Genomic DNA, 24,298 nt, shown 5'->3' with positions numbered 1-24,298 from the left:
CACTAAAAATTTTGCCTGGAAGTGTCATGGAAAGACAGAAAGGGACATTCCTGGGGGCAGGGGGCGAAGCTCCATAGGAGACGGTGTGATCTCACGCCGGCGCAAGTGCCCACTTATCTCATGATAATAAGCACATACGCTGGTGCAAGGGCATTTATGCTGGCGCCTGGGCGGCATGGAGCTACGCCGGCCTCACCTGCCAGTGCTGCCACTCCGGGAACTAAATCCAGAAGAGGTCACATATGCCGGTGTGTGTGTGCGTGCGTGTGTGTGTGCATGTGTGCGTTCCCGGGGGTGGAGCTGCCTTTAGGCAGCTTCCTCACCCCTTTCAGCCTGGGAACTGGGAACGCCCTTCAGCACGGCAAGCTTAGCTTCGTCACCATTTTGGTGGCGTAGCCCTGCTAAAGGCAATGGGGCTTTTTTGCCCTTTTTCTGTTTTTATTTTTTTAAAATAGGTTTCTCTTTTCCATGGTGGCCGGGAAGCCTCTTTAGCAGTGGTGTGGCTGTGCCACTCCCAGCTGCTGTGCAACCCCCCTCCCCGGAGTAAGCTGCTCATGGCCAAGATCAAAGTTACTTTGCACTCTTCACAACTTTTGTCCTTCAGAATGGACATAATTCCCCATTCCACTAACCATTTCCATTGAGCCCGGGTTTGCAATTATAAACTGCATGTTTTACTGTTGTATTGCAATAGGGGAAGAGTTTTGAAATCTCAAAATCTTCTCTTTGTGCGTTCCTGACGGTGAGGGCTGTTCGATGGTGGAATATGCTGCCTCGGAGGGTGATGGAGTCCCCGTCTTTGGAAGTCTTTAAGCAGAGGCTGGATGGCCATCTGTCGGGAGTGCTTTGTTTGTGGGATCCTGCATGGTGGGGGGAGGGTTGGGGTCACTGGGGATGTGGGGGGGAGGTAGTTGTTAATTTCCTGCATTGGGCAGGGGGTTGGACTACATGACCCTGGTGGCCCCTTCCAACTGTATGATTCTATGATTCTATGTGTTCTCAGGCCTTGAGCAGGTTAACTTCCCCTTTCCCATTTTACTGACTCTACACTACTCTCAACATTCCCTGCCTCTTAAAAGTATATTTAGTCCTTATCAGGCCATTAGGAAGGATGTCTTTTTACAAATGTTTGTTTTTTGCATACTTGTGGAGTCTCCCAGGTCCCCAGGTGGACTGGTTTTGCTGTGTTCAAGATTGGCACGGAGGCCAGCCACTTTACTCTTAAATATGGTCATAGCTAATGTAGTATGGGTGCCATTATCTCATTTAAAAGGTTGCTACTTTTGCTGACTGAAGTTTATGGCTAAACAAATCAATGAGTGATTTATCATCAACTAAAGTATGCATAATTTATTCTAATAGGGTAGTCATGTTAGCCTGTTGCGGCAGAAACAAAATGGAGTCTTGTGACACCTTAAAGTTTTAACACACTTTAAAATAGATCCTTTCATGGGCTGGAACGCACTTCATTAGAAGGGTGAAGTGCAACTTCCATCTGCAAATATATGTGCACATAGAGGGAGAAAAAATATGAACAGCGGATTTAAAAGGCAATGAAATGTGCAAGTTATAGTTTATGCCATTTTTGCACAAGACTGAAAAGTGTACTAAGTAAACACAGTGACCATTCATAATCAGCTGTAATCAGTGGAAACTGGGTAGACTGTATTATCGCCAGTTGCTGTTGTTGTGTACTTTTAAGCGAAAAGCATTGTGTACTTTTAAGCGAAAATGCATTTCATGGCCTTTTAACTCTTTGATCAGAAGTGTACTGACTGAGGGTGGAGAGGGAGATGTTTTTCTCCCTCTCCCATAATAGTAGAACACGGGGTCATCTGCTAAAGCTGGAGGGCGAGAGATTCAAAACAGATAAAAGGAAGTATTTTTTTCACACAACGCATAGTTAAATTGTGGAACTCCCTGCCCCTGGATGTGGTGACGGCTGCTGACTTGGAAGGCTTTAAGAGGGGAGTGGACATGTTCATGGAGAAGAGGGGTATTCATGGCTGTTAGTTAGAATGGATACTGGTCATGCTGCATACCTATTCTCTCTAGTATCAGAGGAGCATGCCTATTATTTTGGGTGCGGTGGAACACAGGCAGGATGGCGCTGCTGCACTCGTCTTGTTAGTGGCTTCCTAGAGGCACCCGGTTGGCCACTGTGTGAACAGACTGCTGGACTTGATGGGCCTTGGTCTGATCCAGCAGGGCCTTTCTTATGTTCTTATGAGGGTATGACACCAACTAAATCCTCCACTAACAGAAGAGGAGGGGTGATTTTCACCACTTCCCCGTTCCTGCTGCAGGCCTCTGATTTATCTCGCTGTCCCCCAGGAACAGCAATTTGGGGAGATCAGTGGTCTGCAGCTGGGGCCGATGACAAAGCCAAAGTTGATTTTCTCAGACAGACGGTTTTGGTTTTATTTTTTATTAAGCCGCTTTTATTAAGCCACTTTGCTTCTAGATCGGGCAGTAGTAGAGAATCATTTGTGGATTTGCTCTTAGATTAAGTTGCAATGCAGAGGACAAGTTTTTGGGTGCCATTTCAATGGTGTTCCCATTTTTAACAGCACATTTCATTCTGTAGTCAACTGGAAAGCTAGTTAACAGTGGCTCATGCTCTGATTTGTGAGGTAAGATTGAGAAAAACTCATCAGGTAGCTCAGGCAAGGCAGTGTCTCATTCTCAGTTTGGCATCTGCACAGTGGGGATAATAATGTAGGGATTACTGAGATTACTGATAGATATAACAGGGTCTTTCTGTAATTTACGAAATGATCTAGAGCTCTTAAAGAAGTGGTGCCTTTGGTTGACATTACCACCAACAGCAGATGGGAGGAACAGCTTTGGTGGACATCCAAGAATTTTTCTATTTTGCCTCTTCGTGCTCTCTTATATCCAGAGAAAATCAAGAGAATATTTTGAATATTCTTGTTTTCCTGACTTGTTATGTGTAGGAGGGGTTCTTGACTTTTTTTCTCTGGAAAAGCAATTGTCAAAACCGGTGCACATTATACTGGTGCTTGTGTGCTGAGTAGTTGAGGATGTGAATGGATGTTGGAATTCTCGCCCCAGTGAGAGTAACGTAGTACAAGTTCTGTAGTGAAATGCACATTTTGATGCACATTTAGCTTCCATTTCCCCCCTCTCCTCCTAGCTTCCCCTAGAGCTTGTATGTCCAGGTTCTGGTTCTTTTTCTTCCTGGACATAATGAAGAATGGACATGATGAAGGTTCAGAGTTTTATTGTCTGCACAAGCAGGACAATAATATCCATGTCAAAACCTGAAGCTCTGAGTGCCAACAAGTATGTCTCACTAGAGCTTGAAAATCCATATGGCCACAAGAAAAAAGGTGAGGAACAATAATCTTACTGAGGGAATGGAACTGGTGGCAATGCACAATTCCTTATTTTATCTAGATCACCACAGTACTTAATATGCCTGTGCTGACTGTGATTTCATCCTAACAATTAGCCTCAATTTTTTTTTGTACCTGATAAAAATGTTACCACATTTTTACACATTCAATTGCATTCAACTCAAGCATGCATGGATCAATTTTCTCCCCACAGAAAATTGTTGGATCAGACACTCTTGGTATAAAAACGCTCCATTTTTTTCCTTCTTCTTTGTGGAAACTAAAGTTACAATTTATTAGGTAAAAAGAAAGCAATTAATTAAAATCCGTCAAATATACAAGGTAGGGCAAAAACATCCCGAAGACGTCACATGCAATTATATATAAAATACCGGTTGTTTTGATTCATTATTAATAATTGCATGTTTAGAGAAAATATTTTTTTTCTGAAGCTTCTTTCAGCTCTCTTATACTATCATCTTCATCACTCACCTGAATGTTGACATTTCCTGCTGTTCATATATAAATTAACCATTAACACTGCCATTATAAAAACATTGCATTAAATGAAGAGAAATGTAAACCACTGTGCGCTACCAGGAAAAAAATTGCTGCCTTCTTTAAGCCGAATGCGCACAGAATATAAATAACAACAACCTCATCACACTTATTTTCATGACAACATCATCGTAATGTGGACACAAATAAAATTAATATGAAAGTTAACTGCTCCACTGCTCTATGGATGTAGTACAGACATGACAATTATAACTGATAGGTAGCTGGCAAACAGATAAGTACCAGAAGGAGTCTTGTATTACAACCGTCCATTTAGTTGCTATTTAGGATAAAGAGAGGGTACCAATCTTTAGGGGTTCAATAATTAAACCCTATGATAGGTGAAAAGGCACGAATCAATCTACTAATATCACCTTGCAATATATGATGTTATATGCAACCACTGATATAACTTTATTCCCTCTCTGAATGTTTAGGATTTATACCTACCTATATTGTAGTTTCCTTTACTGCGCTCATCCACAATCTAAATGGTTTGATGTTTTCCAAAGGGATGCTTAACATGTGCTGATTCAGCCCATGTGCTGCTCACCAGTCACTAAGATGGATAAAGTTTTTTGATGGACTGTTCGATGGACAGTTCAGCAGGTTGCTTCAACTGTTCCTTCCTATTAGTATAGTACAGTGCAACTGTTTTTTTGTGTATGCACCTTCTTAAACAGTCAGATGCAGTTTTGCTTCCCCCCATCCTTGCTGTACTGCTAGTCCAGTTGGCAGATGGTTGTTTGAGTAGAAAGTTAAATCAGTCATAAATAAATATACTGGGGTTGAAGCATCACTTCTCCCAGTCTCTTCCTCCATTCTTGCTGGCCCTCTCTTTTCCCAGCGTGGTGTAGGGGTTAAGAGCAGCGGACTCTAATCTAGAGAAACCAGGTTGGTTTCCTCACTCCTCCACAGGAAGCCTGTTGGGTGACCTTGGGCAAGTTACAGATCTGTTAGAGCTCTCTCAGCCCCACCTACCTCACAGGGTGTCTGTTGTGGGGAGGGGACGGGAAGGTGATTGTAAGCTGACTTTAAGCTCTACCACCTTAAGTGGTAGAGAAAGTCAGCATATAGAAAACCAACTCTTCTTCTTCACCCGAGGGCAGGCCAGCTGCTGGCCCTGGACAAGCATAAACTTTTCAAGGGAGGAAAACTCAGTGAAGTTAGTGACATGATAGGGAAGAAGTAGACTTTATTCATAAGCCTGTGTGCATTGTCCTGCCCATAACAATGGCTTAACTTTAGTATGCTAAAGAGGTGGCAAAGGTTTAAAAAAAACTTCCACTGGAGTAAGAAGAAAGCCCTCCTGGCTGTCCTTCACCTCTTGTTCTTCTGCCAACACAGCCAGAATGGACAATAGGATTTCAACTAACACTGCAACTGAACAGGGCATACCTTTAGGGGTAGTCCCGTTTTGGGGGCTGTGACACTCTAATACTATGTCTAGAGAACTAGGAATAATCAAGTAGTGACTGTAGAAACGCAAAATTTTGCCCAGACAAAAAACACCAACAGCCAGGGAGGAAAAGAAAAGAAAAGAAGAGCAGCTAAATAACCTTACCTTCTTAGAACCCTTACAGGTATCGTGGATAAGAACTCCAGACATGAACTCTCACCAGGGACCTCAACTCACATCTCCAACTGGCTGCAAGAGCAAGATGTCCTACACAGGTAAAAAAGGAAGAGGGAATCAGGCAGACAGTGCCTTACATTATGAAACCTGTTGTTCCCCTATTCCTCTCCCAAGTCCAAGGAAAGAGACGGGTGTGCAGAACAGTCAGATTCCCAGGTCACAATGCACCTCTCACTTTTCTCTGCTCCAGAAATGTTGGAATGACTTTATTGGCTTTCAACAGCTGATGTTCCCAACACAAATATCAGGGGGACTGCCCTTGGGGGGAAAGTGGAGCTAAGCTGAAAAGTAAAGAATGGAAGAGTGCCTAGGTGTTAGCCTACCCTAATAAGTACCTAACCACTTGATTCATCTGTTGCAGCTGCTTCTCATTATTTATCAACCCCATGTTTATCTTGTTTCTCCCTCAGAGACTCAGGCATCTGTTCAACATCCACAGATGCAAGGATGTTCCCTGCACCCTCAAGTGAGATCTTCAACAGCAGTCTCAAGCAGTGTGACCAGTGAGATGACAAACTGTGCCTTTTTTTTTTTTTTTTTTTGAGAATTGTCTTTCCAGAGCTCCTGTTCCTTTCCATTAATGTATAAACAGACCCTGGCGTTAACAGAAGTAGCTCTGCTCAGCGTGGAGATGCCGTGACTGGGGAAGCTGTTTATATTGCTCCTTTGTCTATCGTGCAAGGGGAAAAGGAATATTGGCAACCCCGTTCATTTGTGATGTTGTCAGAACTCATTTCACAACTGCTTCTGTTCAATAAAAGCTGTGACTCTTCAGTTGCTTCGTTCTTCTCGTGACAGTTGTAGAGAACCACCAGTCCTCCGATTGTTATTTTACGCACATGGAAAGTAGAGAATGCAGAAGGGGGAGTGGAATCTCCACCATCAGGAATGAACATCCATCTTGACCGTAGCCTTGCCCTCTGAAATACTTTTCATATGGGGGGGGGCAGCATCTCATTGTCCTTGTGATCACCCCAAACACGTCCTCCCCCACACACTGTTCTGAAGCACAGCAATTGGGCCACATGAAATCAGAGCACAAAAGGTATCATCGGACAATAACCAGAAACACTTACAACCATCTTAATGAATATGTCAGGGAGGGGGGAGAGCATGACGGGCAGCCCATTCCTAAGAGGGGGGGGGGTTGATCCGTGGTGGTTTCCACAGAACTTCCTGGCTGCTGAAAATAAAATAAAAGGGATTCAAAAGGGAAATGTCCCCATTAAAAACAGCGAGGCTACGCCACCAAAAAGAAGAAGAGTTGGTTTTTATATGCTGACTTTCTCTACCACTTTCTGACTTTCTCTAAGGGAGACTCAAACCGACTTACAATCACCTTCCCTTCCCCTCCCCACAACAGACACCCTGTGGGGTAGAGGTGGGGCTGAGAGAATGTGACTTGCCCAAGGTCACCCAGCTGGCTTCATGTATAGGAGCGGGGGAACAAATCCAGCTCACCAGCTTAGCGTCCGCCCCTCATGTGGAGGAGTGGGGAATCAAACCTGGTTCTCCAGATCAGAGTCCACCGCTCCAAACCACTGCTCTTAACCACTACACCACACTGGCTCTCAAAAGGTAGCATATCCATGCTGTAGTTTGAGAGGGCGTTCCCAATTCCGAAGGGGTTAGGAAGCTACCTAAAGGCAACTCCGCCCCTGGGAACGCCCCCCCCCCCATGCCAGCACAGCCTCCTGCTTCCAGGATTTTGCTGCTGGCGCCCCGTGCAGCAGCGTGGCTTCCTGGCACCAGCTTGCTTGCCTGTGCCAGCGTAGGTGCCACTTTATTCCATGATAAGGTGGCACCTACGCCAGCGCAGGGTCACGCCAGCTCCTAAAGTGCTTCAGACCCCCCCCCTTCAGAATTGCAGTTTTAGTGTAGTAAGGGGTCTGGAAAAAATAAAAGAGGTCAACTCCTTGGAGACTACAGAGACCCTATCATGGCTTTTAGCATCTGTCTAATTGTGTGGATCTATGATTATAGTGTTGTTCTGTGTTTGCTTTGAGTTTGCTGATATAGCTTCTGTTCTTCCTTGCGTACCTACCCCCCATTACTTTCCCATGGAATATGCATGTTCTCGCTCAATGTACACTGTTAAAGTATTAGTCTGCATGGAGACACTGTTTTCACAGTGGGGTTCTCCATGCAGACCCCCGCCTGAAGCACTATGGTGGCTTGTGGAGGGAGAGGTGCTGTAGTAACTTACTGCTTGATTGTGCATTATGTATGTGTTTTAGCTTTGATGATGTCATGGGGTTGTTCAGCCATAAGCATGTATCAGTTGGCACCTTCCTTGCATAGCTAATGTGGTGACATCACTAGTGTACAACGTCATGATTGGCAATTGGTGGAAGAATCGACAGTAACGTTGTGGAAGTGGCAGTCAATTCGCCACATTAGCTTTTGTTTTTACTGTTGTTTTCATGCTGTAGAGCCTGCTGCTGGTTGAGCATAGGAAGTCATTAGATTACCCTGCTGTACCAGGACCATACAGTCATCCTGTAAATTGCTGAAAGTAATCAAGCCAAAAAAAAAAATGAGTGGATTTAATTTGGATTTACAGTAATGGAAGCCTCCTGAGAGGGGGCTGATTGGTTTGAGCAGACTGATGTTTCATATGCTTATCTATCTACCTAGCACATATTTTTTTATTCTACCATTTCTCCAAGAAGCTGAGGGTGGAATACATGATTCTCCTTTCCCCCATTTTACCCTCACAACACCCCTGTAGGTTATATTGACCAACCCAAGGTCAGCCAGGAGGCTTCGTGGCCAAGGGTTGGGTTGAACATGGGTTTCCCATATTCTAATCCAACATTCGCTTATCAGCTCACCATATTAATACTTGATTATGATTAACGTCTGATATGCAGAACATTCATTGGAATGCAACAGAAACCCCCACTGTGTGAACCTGGGTCATTCAGGCCTTCTAATCATCCAAATTATGTTGGGGTGGCTTATGTAGCTGCATATCAATCTACCTCTGTTTAAATAAGGCTTCAGTTTACCTGAATTGTGGATATTTAGAATATCCCCAAGGCCATTTGGATGCATGAGGATTCACTGCTTTGCCAAATTACTATTAGGTGTTCCTCGTCTGTCATCAGAATTATAAATGTGTTTATGTAATGCGTACATGTTGTGATTGTGTGTGATGAAGATATGGAAGGAGAGAATGTGACTCAGTCTAGTCTTCTAAGAGCATGGATGCCTTTCAGGCCACTCCTGATCACTTAATCCTTGAGTTTCAAATTTTAAATACTAATAATCTTGAACAGAAGGATTTCCGATGTTCAAGATGATATAATATCTACAAATAATTATAAAAGTATGTTACCAAGGCTGGGGAATAAGATCTGTGTCACAGGAGTAAAGAGAAAGCGGAAGCTGCGGATCAAGTAAACACAGGATACAGTCCTTGGAAAACTCTAGTTATCAGTCAAGACGATAATCATACAGTAGAATTTGTGTTGGAAGTTGGCAATAAAAATGTGAGCCTGTTTAACATTATCAATACTCATCTGACCTGACTTTTTAAAAAAAAAATTAATTAATTTAGGAAATGTTTATACCACCTCTGCAGAGTGCTCCTCAAGATGGCTTAAAAGTAAAACCAGTACCATAAAATCATAAAAACGATCATAAATTATCAATATAAAAACACAAGAAAACCACTCAAACCAAGCCAGGTACATAAAAACAGTATAAAAAAAAACCACTTAGCCCCTTAAAAATAACCATCAAACAGACCACAGACCTGTTGGACCAGAAAACAGCTTTTAAAAACATTTTTACCATAGAGTTTTCGTTCAAGTACCAGAGTGTCTGTGCGTCGCCAGCAATGTAACGACTTCACTTATGGTGCACGTTGGAAGTGACATCACCACATTGCCGGTGACACAGGTCTAGGCCTAGTTTTCGTGCCTGTGAGTCACCTGCCAGCCAGCTGATCGATGCCAGGGGAGGGCCCTCAGAGCAGGGGATCCCCCACTCCTAGCCAGGGCCTGGCAACTGTAATGTAGACCGTTCTCTCATACTGTTGATGTCTACATTTTAAAGAACAATGTAAAAGAAATAGGTTTTTTTTGGGGGGGGGGTCCATGTGTAAAAGATTATCATACTTTGGATTTCTTGAATGTCTTTGATGGTTAAACAAAAAAGCCGAGAGAAAAAAAGTTTGGTTTTAAACATTATCACATCACCTTCTGTTTACCAAAAAAACCCCAAGATAATCTCAGTTTTCAGGATCCTCCACCTCTCTGCTTACATCTGAGGTAACCAAAGATTTCAAGATAGTTGACAACAGCCATTACAGTGATTGCTAGTAGCATCTGGTGCTACTGTCTTGTAACATGAATATTCCAGTCTTATCTAATGTAGTTAATAGCTCTGCCTCTCTTGAAGCGTTGGGCTCCCTCATCTTCTAAGGGCCCAAGCCATGACACCTTTATCATGCAGCTTGCTAAAACCAATGTTCAGTTGCAGGGTTGCAGGGTTCTAATGCACTGGATATGGAAATAATCATAGAGAATTATCAGGATGAACTAAGGTGTTGAGGTATCGAAGAAACACGGACACCTCAGTCAAGTGACTAAGTATAAGAGCTAGTTGCTGAGTTAGACAAAATCTAGAAGGAAGTTATGAACTGGCTAGCCAAGAAAATGGTGTACTATCAACAAGAGCAATTGACAGAAGGAGACTGCTGTAAATCCCTAGAAGAGGGACCTCCCCATGTTGGCGTTGGGGTGTGTGTGTGTGTTCCTGGGGGCAGAGCTGCCTTAATGAACCTACCCCCCTCTTTAGGCAGCTTCCTAAGCCCTTTTGGGCCTGGAACGCACCATTTTGCAGGCATTCAGTTACACCTGCAGAATCGTGGCATAGCTCTGTGGAACTTTTATGGAGAGTTCCACCGGGGGGTGGGGGTTCAGAAAAGTGCTTTTTAATTCTTTCTTTCTTTCTTTCTTTCTTTCTTTCTTTCTTTCTTTCTTTCTTTCTTTCTTTCTTTCTTTCTTTCTTTCTTTCTTTCTTTCTTTCTTTCGCTTACTGCACTGGCAGCAAGCCATTTTGGAGGTGGTGCAAGTGCGCCGCCTCCGAGCACTGTCTAACCATCACCCCTTCAGAACTGGGCTGTTAGATACAAATAAGGAGGGAATTTTACTTCTGTGATACAGATTAGGTTGAGAGAGAGTGAGTGACCCAAAGACACATAGTGGGCACTGCTGAGCGCGGGGGTGGGGTGGGAGGAGAGGAATCCAAGCATTCTGAAGTAAGGGTGTACCAAAATTCAGCTCTCTGAAAGTCACACGCTAGTTCCTACCTGTAAAATAGAATATTAGAAATCAGCCACCTCACGTTTTAGTGAAATGAAAATAAGAGTTATACATCCTCTTATCAGGAAAAAATCTATATAAACAATAAGTTTATGCAGGCTGTTATGTGACCATAAATATAAGAAGGCATAGCTTGCACAGAAGCAAAACAGATATCTGGAAGTAAAAACATACACACAGACTCTGAAAACCCTCAACCAAACAGCCGCCCTCCCTCCCAACCCTTTTAGGCACTCAAACACCTGAAGCCTCTAGAGATATAAAATAGGCAAGTATTATTATTTTTCATTAAGCCCCATCATTACCCTTCTGTGTTATTATTTTTAAATGGCCTGTGCGTTTTACAAAGATGCAATCATGTTCCATGCCCTTGATACACAGATATATTCTCTGGCTTGTGTATGAATATATTGATTTAAGTTCCAGTATTGATGGAGGTTACTTATAGCAGATATAGGGGTCTTGCACAAGATGCCCATGGTCCCTTAATAAATATTCATAAGTGGGGGGGGGCAATTTTTGGTCACATGGACAAAGCATTCATTATTTTGTTATCTAACACAAAAACACTTCTGGGTGGAAAGCAATCACATCCCACTTAGCATCCGATCACAAGTTGTGAGCGAGCTGAATTCTTTAACTTGTGTATGTGGTTAACAAGGCAGTTTGGCAAATTTCAGTTACGTGCATGTGAAAACAACAGCCCCAAACTGTGTGAGTTTCATTTGCAAACCGAAGCAAGATTGGCCCTTCTTTCTAAATATTGATAAGATGAACCAAACTAATTTAATAATGTGAAGTGGAAATAGGATTGCATTACAGCCTCTGTGCGTCAAAAAGAATGGTGGACACTCCAGCCCCTCCCCCATTCTGATAGGTTGTGACTAACACAAAAGACATTTGACACTTTGAGTGATTGTTTAGCATTACACAGAAACCATGAAATGTTGCACTGTAAACGACCCATCCCAGCACAGACTAAGCATTTGACTCCTACCAAGTTTAGAAATATTTGTTTGGCAGCTCTAACAACAGACTGATAAAACTCCTTATTTGGGAAACATCAATCTGGAGGGCATAATAGATTCATCTCTGCCTTGTGGTACTTTTAACATCTTATCATTCGCCTGCATGTGATTCATTTCCTTTGGCTTTGTTTTTCTTTGGTGGGGGGAGAGGGAGTTCCCTGCATAGGGCAGACACGCCGATAATCCCGCTGGAGTGGACTTTTTCGTACACGGAGGGGAGAGTGAGATATATGAGCGTACAAGTGTATAAAATATAGTTCCTCTCATGCATAATAGGAAGCGTGCAGGAGTGCAGTGCGAGGGGCCTCCAGATTGGTTTTTAAAAAAAGCACACACAACAATTTTGCATAGTTTTGTTAAAAAAAACAAAAAACCTTCACCAAAGACTGTTTTCTAAGAACAACAACTCTCTCTCTCTCCCCCCCCCCCATAATTATCTCTTTGGGCCTCTCCAATTTGAGCTGATTGTTGTGAAGCTGTTGTGTTAGCTGCTGCTCTCTAGTGCCATGTAGCCTCTGAAGAACAGATTGCTCTTTAAAGGTTAAGATTTTTCTGAAATGTCTCTCCTAGTGAATGGAGTGGGGTTCTGTTGTTGTTGTTGTTGTTGTTTGGATCTGAAGCGCGAGGGAGGGAGAAAGAAACAGCTCGGGGTGGGGGGAAGAGGTGGTTTGATTAAGAGTAAGCGCGCACTCTTTTTTTCCTCCACCCCCCCTATCTTTTATTTTGCCACGCTTTCTAAGAGCGCAGATACAAACAGGTCAGAGGGTTAACAGCAATTAACTGTAGTTGCTGGAGAGACAAAAGCCTTATTTCACAAAAGCATTATTTCACCTGCTGTCAGAGGGGAAAAAAGAGAGAGGGAGAGAGAGAGAGAGAGAAGAGGCCCATTGTGTAGGGGTGTTTGAACTGATTATGTTTAGAGGCTGGTTGTGATTGGTGGAGAAGGGCGTGGCTGATTGGGTAGTTTTGCATCTTGTCAGCCCAGGAGCACCCTTGTGCCTGCAATCTGTCTGTAACCTGAGGAAGCTGACGACTGTACAACAAGGCTTAATAGAGCTTCATGGCCCTGCACACTGTTTGTGGTGGCAGCTAAATGGAGTTTGTCAGGTTTGTCAATATGATTGATTTCATGATTTCTCTCTCTCTCGCTCTCTTTTTTAATCTTTCCCGTGTACAGCCTAACGCTCTTTAATTTTTTTTCCTGCCTGCCAGAATACCGTGTTGTTGTTGTTGTTCTTCAGCTTTGTTGTCTTTTCTGTCTCTCTCCCCTCCCCAACTTAAGGCTTTTTTTTTTTTTTTAAACCGAACCCTGTTGTTTACCAACTTCTAGAGCAGGAGTTTTAATTTTGAAAGGGGTTTAGTGGCAGATAAAAACAAGGGAGGGGAGGACAGGTGAACTATCCAGGCCTGTTTCTCATCTTTTTTTGAGAAGTTTGGGGAAGGTTTCAGCATGTTTTAAAAGAAGTGCACGGACAGATCTCTTTTTGCTGCGTTTTGTTCTTTAGCAAGTACAAAACTTAGGCTAGGTTAACGTTTCTTTTACAAGATATGTAATCAGAAAGCATGTAGTAGATTATTGTGTTTGTCTAATGCTTGCAACATTTATAGCTTAGCTGTCTTGATTGTAATTTGCAAAATTACAAAAAGGGTTATGTGCATGTGTGTGTGTGTTTTTTTAAAAACCCTACAGTTGTGTGAAACACTGTGTCAGGTACAGTTAAGTATTCACTGTAACTTGCTGGTCAGTTTGCCACGTGAAATTAAGTTCCAGAGGTTTGTTTTCTGACAGTGACTGGTATTAATGTATTAACATGTGCAGGAGAAGTAAGTGTAATTGGATCTAACTGTACTATAATTCTGATGCTTGGCTTAGTTACTGTACTTTTGTGCAAAATGAGATTATTTTCCTAAGGGGTGGTGGTAGTGGGGAGGAGGGAACTGTTAGGAAGTGGGTGGTTAGTTTCGAGCAAAGTGCACATACAGGCTTCCTCTTTGGGATTAACTCTTTCCGACCTGGTGTAGCTGAAGGCAGGAGCTGAGTAAAGTGTATATTGAAAAGAAAGCCCTTTTAAGGACAACAGCTTAATAAGCAAAGAGGCTGTTCCATTCTGAATGAGTAAGGTCCGCTTCTGAAGAAAAAGGACTGTTGGTATATAGTTAAGTAGAGAGTATGTCGAAAACAAAGCAGGAGATGTGTTCTGTGGGTTTAAATTGACCTGTCTAAAGTTTGTGTGCTGGTAAATAATGCACAGAATTGCCTTTAAGCTTATGTGGCAGCATTCTGTTCATTCAGCATGATTGGTCATAATGAAACATGCTGTCCAGCAGTAAAAGCATTTGGTTGTCTTGCCTATTTTAGCTTCAGGTTGAAGAACAAGTCTGTGTGTGAGAGAGCTTGTCAATAGACGCATGTGTATACGGATGATTGAGACACCAGCACACAGTATGCAGCGATACTGTATTTTTCTCCTTGTAGCAGTTTGGAAGATTAGTTCTGAGAGGAATGCTTCCCTTCCGCCTCGGCAGCTTCCTTCCAAAAGCCGGATAGGTGATGTGTTTTAGGCAGCTTTGAGGAATGCCCCTTCCTCCTCTTCTCCAAAACCGCACTGATAAAGGATGTAAATCTGAAAACGAATTCCACGCAGCTGAACTGGCCTAGGACGTGATAGAGCTGAACTGAAAACTGATTGAACTGACACTTTATAATCAAAGCTGATTTATTGTTCATTAGTAGTGCATTAGCCCTTTCGCGCAAGACAGTTATTTGTGTAGGGGCCTGTCAAACAAAAGTCTGCTCGCACCTGTCACTTCTAAACCATGAGATAAGCAACAAGATATTAAGATAATGGAAATAGAAATATACGCATGTGAGAGGTAAACTGCCTGTGAACCTCTTTTTATAAAAACAACACTGAAAAATACTTTGAGCCTGGAATCTTTGCTCAGATAAACCTTATTAGGCATTAAAACACATCTCTTTTGGGGAAAGGAGAGGGCACAGCAGAGGTTTGTAGCTGATGAACCCGGTGTGTTTTTCAGTTTATAAAACAAGGCATGCCTCAGCTAAATAGCCAGCGTTAAGAAGTTTAAATCAGGAAACTGGATGCAAAAATGGCTGTTTACAGCTGCAATCTTTTACCCATCTTTTTCTTCTTCTAAATATTGGCTGCCAGTACGGCGTAGTTAATGACTTTGAAAATGCCTTATTGCCCACACTGTGTGTGAAATGGACAGGTACCACAAAATGCTGTCTGTACCAGCAGGGGTTACTGATTTGAAAACATGATGACATCACATCAGAACTGCAAGAATGTCAAGATCTATCTGCTGCTGTATTGAGACGTGTTTCTGCACATCCCCAGTACCCTATCGTTCTCTCACCCCACCGTGGCGTCTTCTTCACCCCTCCCTTTCTGCCCCCTCTCTTTATTAGGGAATGATCTTGTAACAAGAACCAGAAAACAACACCAGTGTCAAAAGAAAACAAAATTAATCAACTTTTTTCTGCCATCATAGAAGCGAGGATTAACTTGTGTTATTCCAGAGTCCTAGAGCGGAGACTATCTGCATGAGGATATATAGTGCATTGTCTTCTGTGAATCCCCCCCTCCCATTTGACAGGGATTTTGGAGGCTGTGATCTTAATTAAATCTCAACTGACTCAAATAATGCATCTAAAAAGGCATGCAGTGTTGCGTAACCTTGCTGAGTTGGTAAACCATAAATCATCAGAAAGCTTATGATAGGGAGGATGGGGCGTGTGTGTGTGTGTGTGTGTTTTTTGGGGGGGGCTTATGTTTTGTTCTCTGTTCAGATCATTTTGAGTATACTTTATTGGCCTAACCCTGGTTCTTCCCTCCTCCCTTACTCAACCCCCCCCCCCCAATGTGCTCATGTAGTACAAACAAGAGTTAGGACCTGCCATGTCCAATTTGGATGGCATCTGAGTGATGCAATGAAACTGACATAGGATTGTAGCTTTCTAGATCTTTTCACACAGCTGTGTATCTAATAGCATGGCGTAACTTCTGCCATGGTGATGCGCATGCAGTTTTTCAAAATTGGGAGCTCTTAAGAGGCGAAATTTAGACCACCTGTGCTCGGATACAGTAATACAGTTGTAAGTGGCCTCTGAACATGCTCCTTCTTTGGTACCCCACTGAAAACGTACAAATTATTACATCCTCTTATAGAAGCTGATAGTCTGCTATTACTCAGTTTTAACAGATCATTGATGAAAAGTGGCCAGTTACTGTTACAGATGGATGTGCATAGTACAGATGTGCTGTGCTTCCTAAGATGCATTCAACAAATCCAAAACAGTCCTGGATGTCGAGCAGGGCTATTGGTTATGAACTCCAGGCAAAATTTTTGAAGGTGTTTTAAACCTTAAAACAATGCAGGATGCTTGTTTCTTGATAGAGCCAGAAATTCAACATTTCTTTTAGGCTTTTGCCTCTTTTTAAAAACGTGCTGAAGGTGTAAATGGATAGGGTTTTTTGTTCCGTTTTTAATAACGTCATGGACTTATGATTGGATATTTGGTTTTCTTTCAAAGGCAGGAAAGCCTTTCCTGCATTTAAAAGTTTAGAGATAAGCAAAAAAAAAAAAAAAAAAAGGTGCTGGCTTAGTCTGAATCTCTTGGAACTTGTCTGATGGCTGTTTTATGCCAAATTTAGACACCTTACCGTTTCTTCATGAAAATGTTTATTAATTTATAGATAATCATAATGATCATTTCACTCAACTGTCCACGCCACCACTGCCCAGGGAAAAAGAAAGAGTAGGACTCTCCCCCACCCCAAATCCACACCTGCATAGCTAGATTGTGGGAAAGTTCTTACACCGCAGGCTCAACTTGATATTGTTTGGGGAAAATCTTGGCTGGCTTTGAGCAGCTTGTTTGTTTTTGTTGAAAGCAGGGACTGTGCTGCTGGAAATTTGCTTTGCTGCGATGTTCGGGATTTATTTCAAATGCATTTTGTTTTGATAAAGGTGTGTTTTCTCCCTCTTTCTGCCCTTTATCTTTCTCTTGTCAGGGACTGGGGTGGTGGTGTAAAGTCCTTTCTTCATCCGTAAAGCTGTCTGATATGACTGTGGACATTTGGAGTCAAGAAGTTATATGAAGTATTCCATTTCTGTTAACCTTTCCAATGCAGTTTCCTCTCTTGGAAAGTGGATCTGTACAGATAACACAGGGTGGTTGGTGTTGGGTGTTTTTTTTTGGGGGGGGGGAAGAATTTTCACTATTGTGAGAGTCCACAATAGTTCATTATTCTGTGCAGTGTTTAAAGGTAGGGCTCCTTTAATTGATTAGGTAAGATGCCCAGTTAGCTTTCCTAAATGGGGGAGGGAGAAATAAAGGCAAACAACAATAGCTGATAGTGTGTTCTAATTTTTAAGCTCTCTATCTGCCCTTAAATCTGAAACATCATTGTTCAAATAATTGAGAACAAGGTAAACCAACAACATCAAAAAGGTCGGCTTCTGTGATTTCTCAAGGGCTTGTTATTTTGTACTTTCTGATTCTATTTGATGTCTTGACAAAACAAGATGACACAAGGGAGAATACATTAAATTTTGATATTTTTTTTCATCTAACCTGTACCAGTGGTGGCAGCTTAATTTCTCACACCTTTTTTTAGTGAAGGTGGTGTGGTGTGTGTGTTTTCCCACAATTAAGCTAATTGCCACCCCAGTTTGAAAAGGTTTGCTGGGCTTCTCCTATTTGCCTTGATTTTGCAAGGCATTAAAAAAAAACATGTTTTGACCTTTAACATGCAGAGATCTTGCTGGTTGGAATGTGTCTTCATTAGAAGTAAATCAGAGAATAGCAAGATTGTCAAAGAAGCAACTGATGTTTTCTCATTACAGATCCTCACAACCAGTGCAAATTAGTTTTTAATGTACGGAGGGAAGGTGGAAGTGATAGGTATGAAATGCAGCACACTTCAAGCAAATAAACTTTTACAAGTACTGCAAAGGTTGTAACTCCGAACAGAGTGGCGATGACTAAATGAGTGTTTGACTGAACAAGAAGCTGAATACAGCTTGTCTTCCTCTGACACTCTTATGACTGATTAAGGCTAAACTAGTTCAGTAAGTTCACTATGTATATTTCAATTACGTATTAATATTCCATTAGCTGGAATGCTTCCTTGTTTACTCCATACCCCCACCAAGCAATTATTCCCCCCCCCCAAGAAACATAAGAAGAGATAAAAACCATATATATATATATTTTAAAAAATAGTGGCAAGAAATCAAAGCCACGGGCTAATAGTGCGCGTTATTATAATGGTTGCTGATGCTGCGTTTTTTAATACCTACTACAGAAAAAAATAGCCCTATTTAAATTTGTCTGATACATTGCAGCGTTGTCTAGTACTGCTTATTAAGTATAGCTTTTTAAATTATAATTCCTTCTACGTTTTTGCAAATATTTAAAAATCAGGTAAGATGCTATGGAAAGATTAACTAGGGGGTGCGTGGGGTTTTAGGTTTACAGGTATATAAAATGTGTATCTGGGAAAGAGGGAAATTAAATGCTTTGATGTTGATCTCATTTTTAAGAGAATGAGAAGCAAAGATTTGGAGGGGGGAGGTTGCTCGTCATTGTGAAATTACTTATAACGGTGCAAAGGAAGTCTCTTTTATTCAGGTAGGGGAACAATTAGAGAGGGTTTAATAGGCATCGTTTCCCCCTCAGCTCTCCGACTATTAGGGTAGTTTTGCTGTGTCTGTTTCACTGTAGCTCTCATTTGTCACACATTAAAACAGAAGAGGCTTAATTTATGTAAACTTTATATTTGTATGCAAATTAAATGGGTATGTATTATAGCTTCAACAATTAGCTTGATACATAAGTAGGGTGTCTTGTGTGCGGGGAAAAGTGGCAGGTGGGATCCAGTTCCACGAAGGTCTTACGCTTTAAACAAATATTAAATCATCTTCGTTTTCTTCCTCTCCTCCTCTCCCCCCCCCCATCATCGGGGAAGGAAAGCTGTGCTTGGTAGGAAGCCTGAAATTATTTCCCAAGTCAGGAAAGCCCATTATGTTCAATTGTGTATGTCTGTGGTCAAACTCCTACTCTTGGTGAAACATAATAAACAAAATGATAAAAATAAAAGGCTAATTGAATTGTAAAGACCTCTCTCTCTCATCTTTTTTCTCCCTCCTCCTTCTTTTTTTTTAAATAGGAGGTTGTATTGTTGAGGAGAGAACAGTTATGCTAATGACTGACTACTTAGCTGATTTTACATTAATATAATAAACAGTACCTGTCGTTCTGTGCACTATTATGGGGGCGAAAACCTAGCAAAGTCTTAAAAGTGAAATTCCATTTTTGCGTAATGAAATGGAATCATGGTTTCCACACGAATGGCTCCTGCAGTGTGGGGTTTCTTTTTTAAATTGATTTTGTTTTGAAGACCTGAAATATTGTGTCAGTAATGTTCTTCTGTCCTGGGGAGGGGGGGCTGGGGGGAGGTACAGGTAATGTAATGTGATTTAGCGCTTTCTAAAGGGGTAAAAGTTAGACTGTAACCAAACGTTTTGAGCATTATGCTGAGTGCTTTATTCTTACTTGCATATGTATTTGATCTTTAGTTTTAAGCCGCTGATAATATTGTTGGTCAGTGCATTCCCTTCATTGCCCAGTGGCTGTCTGTATGCGGTCATTCTGCAATAATTTCAGTTCCATCCATTCCAACTTAGTCAAGAAATCAAGATGCCATTTGAAAGTTATTTCATTACCAGAAACATATAGGTAGGGAAACAGCTCGTAATAACATTCCTTGAACTGTGGAGACATTTAAAAGTAAAAATGGCACTTTTGAGTTAACAGGGTTATGCAAATTTGACTTTTGTGGAAAGCATTGATTTAGTATTCAGTCTGACCGAAGAGGTAAAAATGTAGGTGCTTATTCATCTAAAATACATCTAACGAAATAGGTTGTAGCACGGAAAATCTGATGGTAGATTTTTTTTTCCTTTTTAAAAAAAGCTTGTTAGTCTTTAAGGTGCCAAAGGACTCCTGTTTGTTTTTTCTGCAACAGACGAACAGGGCTTTCCCTCTGGGAATTGTTATTCATTTCCTGACACTCCCTTTTGTCAGCTGCCTCTGTGTCAAATCAAACCATTTTGTATACTGAGTATGAGCTTGGGCCAAATGTAAATCTACAATAATTGATACTTTTTTTTTCCGAGGGGGAAGTGAGGTAGCCAAGGGTGGTCATACTTTTGGGACTCAAGGAACGGGGCTGCCTTACAATTGGAGAAATAAACCTGGACCCAGTTGCTTGCATTTGAAGGCTTTTTTATTTTGTTTTTTGCTGTTGATGGTATTAGAATGTCAGCAGGTCTATACTAGTAGAATTCTAATAGCTAAGTAGCAGCTGTAGCTTTTCCCCTTCACCTCCAGCTTTAAATGCAGCTGGTACCTACCACACCCTGTGAGTATCTGTCAACAGGGCCGCATGCAGTTTATTAAACAAACTGAACATACTGCCTTATTAAAATTTAAAATAGGCCATTGAGTTAAGGGCTGTTTTTTTTCCCTTTTTTTTCTTTTTGTAAGCCTGTTTGGAAAGTTAGCGCTCTGAAAATCCATTTGTCTGTCTCTCAGCTCCAGTTAGAGTTCCAGTTCCCTGAAGTCAATAAGCCCAAAACTACTGCATTCATTTCTGAGAAAGAAAAATAAACAAATGCAATAGGTTTGTTTGGTTTACTGACTCTTATGATTAATAAAATTTATGAAATACGTGCAATTCAGTACATGTCACAGGTTATTCCAAGCGTTCTTAGTAAAAGTGCATTCCGTCCTAAATGGTTTGTGGATTGAAGCTTCTAGAGGGTTAAAAATGTTTTCAGTTGTGAGGTTTTTCTCCTGTTAAAATAGAACTAATTTACAGTCTTTTTTTTTTTTAAAACCAACACCAGTATTTGTTGTTTGTGAAAGGTATCTCACATTTTTACCCATACAGGACTAAAGCCTAGTCCTGCTAAGGATCAAGAACAGGCAGAGGTGTCTTATTTCATTCTGATGTGATATGTAGTATACTACCTAGTATCTAAAGTAAGTACAGTTTTGACAGAATACACTCAAACAGGGAGCCATAAATATTAGAGACTGTAGTTAAGAACTTACATGACTGTTTTAAATACTATTGATTTAAACCACTGGCTAGTTTTTATGAATCAAAGTGTAATTCCCAAGCTTTGGCTATATTTCTCAGTGCTAGACTGCTCTCTCTAGTGAGCCTTTAGCAGCTTTCCAGACATTCAACACAGGATTAAATGATAGTAGTTACAATGATCAATAGGTTAAGACCGGTACAATCACTCTTGCCGCTAATGACCTCTGTAGTAATGGGTAATAAAGTGTGGGCTATAATAGCCTCTCACTGCTGCTGCGTGCCCTTTGAATCCTAGTATTACTAGGGACTAGTTACATGGAGGAGTTGGGCATTGGAAGTTAAGAGAGTGGATATATAGCCCATAATTCTTAATCTGCTGTGTGCTCTCACATGCACATCCCACGGTAGTTTCTGGTCCATTTGTGTGTGTTTGTTTAAAGACTTAACTACATTGTCTTGAGTTTCCTGCAGCAGGATCAGCTCTAAATCACTATCTGTTGTAATTTAAACTTTTGTAGTAAAGAGCTAGCACTGTTTGGCATTCCACATGCTAACTTGTTGGCTGAAACCACAATTTTACAGTCAAGAAGACCTAATTGTGCCAGGTGGCTTTCCAGTCAACAGTATGGATTAATGCATGCCACCATGAAGGATTTCTGTCACCTTCCCTTATTGAGCTAAATTCTGTGACAGTTATGTGTAGTTCTGCCGTTTTTGTTGATGATATATAGGAATTAGATAGTGCTACAGAGTTTTCAAAGTGCTTCCCATAATGCTTGCTACACCCCTGTAAAATAAGTCAGTATTAGAACAACCTGTGATGGACAGTTCAGGGGTCCTTCGTCTCAATTTTAAGTAAATCTGAAAATAAAGCACAGAGAACTTGTGTGTGTGTTTGTGTGTGAGTGAGAGATTCACACCTTCTTACCACTTGGCAACTGTAGTCATCCCCCACCCTTCCTGATGCTTTATACCTGCAGGGTAAAAAAGATAAATTTACCTATATAACTTTTCTCTGCAGTGAGAACAGTTCTTGGGGGGATGGAAGGATTTTGAATGGACCAAGGACATGAAGGGGAAAAGGTTCACCAGTCACTTTAACCCCTTCCCACAGTCTACCACTCCACATTTCAAATTTCCATGCTTGCCATTGGGGGTGGGGGCGTAAGAAAGTCAGAATCATGTTATTGATCCATGAAGCATAGCGAAAGAACGGTGCTCTTGGAAGTTCTATAGGATAGCAATACAATGCATGGCTGTGGTATGCCATTGGTCAAATGGTCCAACCAACATTGCCTTGCCTACATCCACCCAGAAAATTCACAGCAGAGGTGAGATTTCAGCCAGGGGTTTTCTTGTTTACAGATCGCAGCCTCACTCCTCACCTCTGCCTTTATTATAAACATGGAACATATTTCTTGTACGTTACCCACCACTGAAAAACAATCTTAGCTTCATGTTGGATGAATCCACCTTTAAGAAAAAGCAACTCAGAATCTTTAAGCAAAGCTGGAAAGGATTTCGCTGTAGATGAATTGAAGTGTTTATTAACTTGGGGTAGATGTTGACAAGTGGGACAGGTGGCAGCTGCTTAAAACTGATGATATGGGGCTTTTGACCACATGGGATGAGGTAGGGAGCAATCAGCAACAGGTGTACTCAGAAGTAAGTCCCAGGTTAGTCAATAGGGCTTACTCCCAGGAAAATGTTCTTAGGATTGTAACCTTTGACTGCAACCCTTACTACCTCTGTGGGTTGCAGAACCAAAGGTAGAAGAGGGCGTTATGAGCTCAATTGCAATTTTTACCACTGTAGTTTGGTTCTTGGTTGTCTGAATCCACTATGTGTAATATTAGAAATAAATATTATCTCTCAAACTGCTTGTAAATGGAAAAATAATTTTTAAAAAATCCTTGTTTGGTGCCTTTAGAATTTGCCCTAATGTCACTTGCAACTTGAAAGCCAGTGTAGTGGTTAGAGCAATGGTCTAGATCTGGGAGACCCAGGTTTGAATCCCCACTCTGCCTTGAAAGCTCAATGGACTCTCAGCCTAACCTAACTCACAGGGTTGTTGTGAGGACAAAATGGAGGAGAGCCAAACAGTGTAAGCTTTGAGTCCCTGTTGGGGAGAAAGGTAGAAGAAGAAGAGTTGGTTTTTAGACCCCAATTTTCTCCTTTAAGGAGTCTCAAACCAGCTTACAATCACCTTCCCTTCCTTTCCCCACCTACCCTTATGAGGTAGGTGGGGCTGAGAGAGTTCTGAGAAAACTGTAACTAGCCCAAGATCACCCAGCAGGCTTCATGGGTAGGAGTGGGGAAACAAACCCAGTTCACCAGATGAGAGCCTACTGCTCTTAATCCCTACACCATCCTGGTAGGGTGTAAATGAAGTAAATAAATTTCCTGTATACAAATCATACTTGAAACCCTGCTTCCAATTCTGTGATTCCAGGAAAGTCTGTGGGAATTGAATGCCCCTTGGAATTAATCCTGGTTCCCGCATTGAGGGCAGGGATGTGCTGGTGAGATGGTGGAAGGCTGAGGTGGTAGACTGGACCAGAGTACAGCTGTGTGTGTGTGAAGTGCCATCAAATCGCAGCCGACTTATGGAGACCCCTTTGTTTGGGTTTTCATGGCAAGAGACTAACAGAGGTGATTTGCCAGTGCCTTCCTCTGCACAGCAACCCTGGTATTCCTTGGTGGTCTCCCATCCAAATACTAACCAGGGCTGACCCTGCTTAGCTTCTGAGATCTGACGCGATCAGGCTAGCCTGGGCCATCCAGGTCAGGGTGAGTACAGCTGGAGGATCACATTTTGCAGTGTTCCCCCTGGAGGCAAATAGAAAACACACATAGGGAGAAAGCTTCTTCTCTCTCTTTGCTCTCTACACTCCTGTTTTCCCCCTCCCCAGTTACAGGGAGTTCCTGTCGTTGCGGGGAGGGCATTAAAAATGTGATCCTCCCAGTGCAGTCTAAAGTGGTAAAATCCATTCTACCACCCCAGGTTTCTACCAACTCATTGCATCTTTATGTGTGATTGAAGCCTTAAATTCACCTCATAAATTACAGCTCTAATATTTGCAGTGACAAAATCCTGTCATAAAATAATGACACAAATGTAGATCCGGGGAAACAAACCTGGATCAGTAATCCAAGCGTATTTCAAATGGCAACCCAAGATTGAAGGGACAAACAGAACTGTAATCCCAGCATACTTCCTGGATGTAACAAGTCTCGTTTGTGGGAC

General features: G+C 41.8%; 1 protein-coding gene across 13 annotated transcripts in view; it reads left to right on the top strand.

Annotated features, from left to right (window-relative positions):
• Positions 1 to 24,298, top strand: part of FOXP1 (forkhead box P1) — a 564,105-nt gene that overhangs the window by 387,245 nt on the left and 152,562 nt on the right. Inside the window, exon 1 of one of the 13 annotated variants that reach the window (XM_056853100.1) lies at positions 12,964 to 13,021. The exons of the other annotated variants lie outside the window; for them this stretch is intronic. The gene's annotated coding sequence lies outside the window, so the exon portion shown is untranslated. Of the gene's footprint in view, positions 1 to 12,963; positions 13,022 to 24,298 lie in introns of those variants that run through there. 13 annotated transcript variants of the gene reach the window in all.

This window comes from Euleptes europaea, chromosome 1 (genome assembly GCF_029931775.1).
Source record: "Euleptes europaea isolate rEulEur1 chromosome 1, rEulEur1.hap1, whole genome shotgun sequence".
Classification (NCBI taxonomy): Eukaryota; Metazoa; Chordata; class Lepidosauria; order Squamata; family Sphaerodactylidae; genus Euleptes; species Euleptes europaea.
Note: the sequence above shows the minus strand (reverse complement) of the source record. Positions and strands in the feature narration are given on the sequence as shown.